Source organism: Fukomys damarensis, unplaced genomic scaffold, assembly GCF_012274545.1.
Source record: "Fukomys damarensis isolate Sample0158 unplaced genomic scaffold, DMR_v1.0_HiC HiC_scaffold_17, whole genome shotgun sequence".
Lineage (NCBI taxonomy): Eukaryota > Metazoa > Chordata > Mammalia > Rodentia > Bathyergidae > Fukomys > Fukomys damarensis.
The window spans coordinates 48867527-48874077 of NW_022900929.1; the positions used below are offsets into that span (position 1 = coordinate 48867527).

At 35.0% G+C, this 6551-nt stretch overlaps 1 long non-coding RNA gene across 2 annotated transcripts in view; it reads left to right on the forward strand.

The window, feature by feature from the left end:
• Nucleotides 1-5420, forward strand: part of LOC104864170 — a 164280-nt gene extending 158860 nt beyond the window's left edge. The window contains exon 4 of one of the 2 annotated variants that reach the window (XR_780776.2): nt 5383-5420. This is a non-coding gene — a long non-coding RNA (uncharacterized LOC104864170). Of the gene's footprint in view, nt 1-588; nt 760-5382 lie in introns of those variants that run through there. The other variant, XR_780775.2, reaches the window with a different exon arrangement.
• Nucleotides 5421-6551: the final 1131 nt, after the last annotated feature.

The window sequence follows — 6551 nt, forward strand, 5'->3', positions numbered from 1 at the left end:
TCGGATCTCATCTTACTAAAAAGCTTCTGTAGTTCAAAAGAAACCATCAGCACAACTAAGAGACAATCTACAATGTGGCAAAAAATTTTTACCAGCTGTTCCTCAGACAAAGGACTATTATCAAGGATATATAAAGAACTCAAAACAATCAGTCCCCCCAAATATAAAGACCCGATTCAAAAATGGGCATCCGAAATGAACAGACATTTCTCAGACAAAGAAGTAAAAGCAGCAAGAAAATATTTGAAAAAATGTTCCACATCACTGGTCATTCGAGAGATGCAGATGAAAACAACACTGAGATTCCACCTCACCCCACAAAGAATGGCTGCTATCAAGAAATCACACAATAACAAATGTTGGCGGGGTTGTGGGGAGAAAGGAACCCTTCTTCATTGTTGGTGGGAGTGTAGACTAGTGCAACCATTATGGAAATCAATATGGAGATACCTCAAAGAGCTTGGACTGGAAGAATATATTTTTTTTATGACTAGAAATAAAAGAGATTTAGAAAAATAACAAAATTCCTGTTTTTAACCTTTGAGAATGCATTATCAACCAAGGGAGTGTATTTTTCTTTTCCTGCAGTGAGGTGAAAACAAGACAAAAAACCCCAATCAGCTTCAAACATGACAAAGAGAGGATGTGACAAGGATGCTAGGATTCAGCAGGAAGGGGGTACAGTACTTGCTGTGGGAACTTGGAGACTTCTGAACATCACAAGCTGAGAAGGTTTCATGAGGCCACTGGGAGAAGTAAGGAGGCAACAAGTCATTCCATTTTCCGTGGTAGGCGCTTTTTGATAATGAAATTAACGTAGGAAATAATATCTTAAATATTTAAGGCTAGAATGGAAATAACTTATGGGTAAGTTAAGTAGAAATTCTTTGTCATGTCACTATAAGTACTTTTAAAGTGAAATGTACTTAATTAAATTTAGCATGAAATAGTGAAACAGAAAGAAAACATTACATGTCTTGAGGGAAACAAAAAGATTATTCATTTTTCAGAAACTCTACAACACCCAGAAGACTTTCTAAGAAATTATTTCAACTGTTGTGATAGAGATCCATCTTTGGGGAATGTTATTTTTTCTTAGGGCTTGACAAATATTGCATGGAAGTCACAAAATACTAAAACAAATGAGTAATTAAAAATCACATTTCTCAGTTGAATGTAATGTTGAATAATGAGGACACACAAAGAAAAATATGAGTGGTGAAAAAATTCTCCATGTTTGTTTAGTTTTTAGTTTTAATGAGATGGGCTCATTTACTTTTAAAGTTGGTTTAGTGAGCAAACTTTATGTAAATAAAATTGAGAGCTGGATGTGTTAGTGACACGAGATCTGAGACTTCATTTAAGAAAGTATGATCTAGACTCCTTATGTGAAAGAAAATAAATTACTGGGAAATCACTTGATATTATTAAAGATAAAAGATGCTATTGAAAGAGTAGCTAGCTACTAAAAAAGGATGACAGAGCTAAGTTGTTCCACATTACAAAAAAAAAAAAAGACCTAGATGGAAGGGGAATGATGTTACTTCTGAGGAGTTAAGAGGTAGGTGCTGTTGTGGCTTATATCTAGATAAGCCTCATATTCTCATAGGTAGAGGTTTCAGAAGTAACTGGATCATGGGTGTGTGATACTGGCTTAGTCCACTGCTTGGCTCTGGGTGTGGATGATGGGTTTACTGAGGAAGGCACCAACCAATAGGCTTTTGGCATGGATGGAATAAAAAAGAAAGGCTAGCTGCTCCTGCCTGCTGTGCCATGAACACTTTCTCCTTTGTTATGATTCCCTGCCTTGGAACCAGCTGACTGTGGACTGAAACCTGTACAAATTATGAACCAAAATAAATCTTTTCTCCTTCAACTTGTGGGCATCAGTCCCAGAAATGAGAATGTAACTGAGATGAGTTACAAAATACCTGTAAATCAGGTGATAGAAGTGGTAAAAAAGAAGTAGGTGGTAGCCAGAGAGGACTGCAGATGATCAGAAGTATCCAGCTATCTAATACTGTCTATAGATTACCTCCTATACTCTGCAATGTAAAATAATCATTCCTTGTGCTCACAGATTCTGAGAGGTAGGTTTGGTTGGATGGCTCTCATCCTGTCATATGCTTGTATAAACTTAGTCATTTAAAAATTTCACTGGGATGGAAGACCCACTAACCAAGCTGGCAAGTTAGTGCTAGCTGCTGGCTGGAGGCCTTAGTTCTCCATGCAAGCACTCCATGGAGCTGCTTGAGTGTCCACATGACAGAGGCCAAGTGGGCATTTATACTTTTTATGATTTAACTTAGAGGCAACTTCTTATCACTTCCACTCTATACTGCTGATCACCCAGAGTCAGCTCTGATGCAGGTGGAAGAGCTCTTTACATGGGTATAGTATTGGGAAATATGGATCACTGAGGGCCATCTTGGGAGCTGGCCACCACAGAGGGGAAAACCAAAATAGATTAATAAGGCTTTATAATTTATTTTTGTACATAATATACCATGTAACCATTCCCCAACTTCCTTACTCAAGTTTGGTAAATTTAAAATATTCGCCGTTGGTTTGTGAAATGGTGTTTGCTTTTGAGTCCTGCTTGAAGTGAGCTGGAGATGAGAGAGGCTGCTCACAGTCTTGGAAATACCTCTATTACATGAATTTCAATCTTTTACTCTACATGAAGCAGGAAGTCCTTGAGTCATATTTATAAAAATTTTTATAAAAGTGGTAGCAGTATCTAACTAAAGTTTCTTTCTTTTCTACTACAAATCATAGATAATTCTGATTTTGTTGCCTAAGGTTAAAGTTAGAAGATGGGTATTTTTCTTTCTGCTGAGCAATGTGTACCTAGGGGTGGAGAGAATAGCTTTCTTCTGTTATTGAGCTTTTATATTTTATATATTTGGATTGAGTCTAGATAACAATTGTGGGAAATTCCTTATAACCCAATTTTTGCCTCATTCATCTCCTCTGAGGGCTACGAAAAACCCTCTTTATATATGACAGAACACTTTCCTGCTCTTCTCTTTCTCTTTTTCCTTAAATAACAAGAGACTTGAGGATCAAGAATAAGAAATAGAAAAACAGGAGAACATGTCTTATTTGACAGTCCTCTGGATAGCCAGAACTTCTTTATACAATTCAGTTCATCTTCTGTTCTATGAGTAAGAACATTTGTTCTGGGGAATGAAGCAAAATAAAATCAAGTGAAGATGAAAGTACAGAAGAATCAGGCTCTACTATTGTGAGAATGACTGAAGATCTATGTTACCATTTTAGATTTTGAGTAGTTTTTGGTTTTTATAATGTGCTTAATGGCACAAGTCTTCATGAAAATTCTCAAACAAAATTGTTAATGTAAATGGTGAATCAACAAAATACTCAATAGCTCTTCCCTTTGGAGCATGTTTTAAAAGAACTATTATCTAAATCACTAGAGTATGCTGTGCACACACATTATTATCCATTTGATTTTTTTTTCTTGCTGGGGAAAAATTATTGTGAGGGTATGAAAACAGTTTGATTGTCACAGGGAGACTTTTTATATTCTGAATTTTCAGCTGTCTGTTGAGTTGCTTTGCCTTCATTTAAACATTAAGTTCTAAAATTAATTTACAATATATCCAGGGAAAAGACTCCTTGGTGTAAAGGAAAAAGCTGCCACAATGTGAGAAATTTAGTTTCCTCAAAGGCTTCAAATTAAATTTCAATTCAATTCAATTAACATTTATTGAATGCCTGTAGGGAGCATGGCACTGTACTAGGAACTGGAATTTGAAATATGCAGAAGTTCAAGAGGGTTTCAAAGTTAATTTATGAATCTGGGTGGAGAAAAATCAAATCATTTAAACTGAGTTCTTTTTGAAGTCTGTATTTCCTTTGATAAATTCTCAAAGTAGTGTTTAATCTGATTGGGAACACCCAGGGAATATGGTGAGGAGAACAGAAACCATTCTTTTTTGAGTTTTAACTTTGGAATAAAGGAATTTTTCTCATTACTTTCAGAAATTAAAGGATACATTTGAAACATTTGCTAGGAAAAGGATACACTTGGAAAGTATAATGTTTAGTGAAACAAATCAGACACAAAAGCATAAATGCTGTATGGTATCTCTCCTTTAAGTAAAGCAAAATGTAAATAAGGAGCGAAATAAAGGATTGATAGAAATGAACAGGAAGATAGATCTTTTGCAATTGGGAAGGGGTTCAAGAGTCTGAAGAGGAGGGGAGGGAGAGGGAAGAGAAAAACAAAAGATGTAAGATGTGTCACGTATATGTACCAGAAACCTACAATAAATGTATATTTACCCTTTAAAAATAATAAAAAACAAATACCCAATCTAGAAAAACAGATCCACATAAATATCTATAAAGCCTTTCTTCCCTAAGAGCTTCACATACCTGCCAGTCCTTTCTCTGCTAAAGTCAAAGTTATTTTTAAAAAACAAAGCAGAAGCAATGAATTTTTTTTTCCAGACTAATTTCCATAGCAGGTGTACTATTTTACATTATCACCAATAATGTAGGAGGTTTGCTTCCCCTCTCTCATCCTCATCAGCATTCATTGTTTTTCTATGTTTTTTATTAGTGCATGTTACTATTACATGATGATGGGGTTTATTTTGGGAATATGGTAAATACATTTAACATAGCTTAAGCAATTTGAATCCCTTTACCCCCTCTCCCTTTCCTACCTCTTCCCTCTTACCAATTTGGGGTCTTCAGTAGTCTACCTTCTACTTTCCTATCCTCTCTTTTATTTTCATTACTTATTTATTAATTTATGGATTCTCCAGGCAAATGCCACACCTTGTCTGCAGTTGATGAAATCAGTTGTCCACAGTAGACCCCAAACGTTAAAACAGTTTCTTTGTTTATGTGATATGTTCAGTGTGTCATATTTATTCCATGGAAATATTATTTTTTAAACTTCAATTTGATTTGAGTATTGCTTATCGAACAAAGCATCCTTCCCCACTGCACCGCAGTGATCGTTTCATTGTATATTACCCAAAGATATAATTGTAGGTCTGCTCCTGGACTCTATTTCTCTTTTATTTCTCCTTCTTTTTGCTGATGTCTGTACTTCCATCCATTACTTAGTGTCTTCGTTTGTGTGACTTAATATTAACCCTGGCTTTCTAAAAGTCTTCTAAATCTTTCTCAAGTTTGTTGTAAGTATTCTTAGGTGTAGCTCATCTGTACCAGTTTTAGTGTCAACTTGTCAGTATGATGACAATAGAAACTTGTGTGGGACCTCCCTGGGATTGCATTTAATCTATAAAGCATATAATGATATCTGAAACTTTACAATATTGTGTTTTCAATCCACAAACTGTATATTTTCTCATTTGTGTAAGTAGCTTTTTCTTTTTTCAGTACCAAAGATTGAACTCAGGACCTTGTGCTTACCAGGCAGTTGTGACTCCACTAAGCTACATCCCTGGCCCGTAAGTACCTTCAACTTGTCTGAAAAATGTTTCAGGAAAAAATGTTGTGTAATTTTCATTAGATTTGTTTCTAGCATTGAACTGATATTTTATGATATTATAAATAATAGAATTAAAATATTTTTATTTTATTGCTATCATCTGGAAATACAATTTGTTTTAAACATTGACTTTGAATCTAAGATTTTCCTAAATTCACTCATTAATTCTGACATTTACCTATAGACTCTTTTGAGTTTCCTATACCTGAAACAATGCTGTCTGTAAATAATGGTAGTAATAACTTCCCTTTTCCAATTCTTAAACATTTCATTTCTTTTTCTTGCATTATTGCACTAACTAGGATATCCAGTTCAAAACTAGAGGAGGAAATAGTAAACATATCTTTCTTATTCTTGATTTCAGAGACAGTAATTTTAATGTATCTCATTAAGTAGTATGCTTGCTGTAAGGGTGTTTATGGATAAGAATAATTTTTATTATGTCTATTTCAGTAGTTAATAATTATTAACTATTGCTTCACTTTTTTCAGTCCTTTTGTTTTCATCCTAAAACTGGGTCCTTTCACACCCTACAACAGCACTGTAAAATGTTTTCTAAAATGCCTCTCAGTTTTTCATTGTCAAATCTATTGGTGAATCAGCTCCATTTATTTGCTCTCTTCTAGAGATGTGTAGATAGTTAGCATTCTTTCTGGTTCCTTCTGTTCCTTTCCTTTCCCATCATTCTGGAAATTCTAGTTGCCTATTTTCGGTTCCAGATATTGCTCCTGTTTTTCTTCTTCTGGCTTCCTCCATTCTTTTGGTGGCAAACAACTTTTCCAGTTTCCTGTCTTCCCTTGAGCTCATGGGACAGTATTGGATGTGGAGAGTCTGTGGGAGCCTTATTGGAAAAAGATGGAGTGAGCTGGAGGCTTTAGGAAAGAAAGTGTGGAGGGGGAAATGGAAAGAAACAGCTGCTATGCTTCAACAGAGAACAATAACAAGGCTGCCTTAGTACAAAATTTGATTAGTACCATACTTGAGTATATGTGTTTTCATTTATCAAAAATGGTGAAAGTGCATTTCAAAAATGAAATTCAAATAAAAATATTCATGG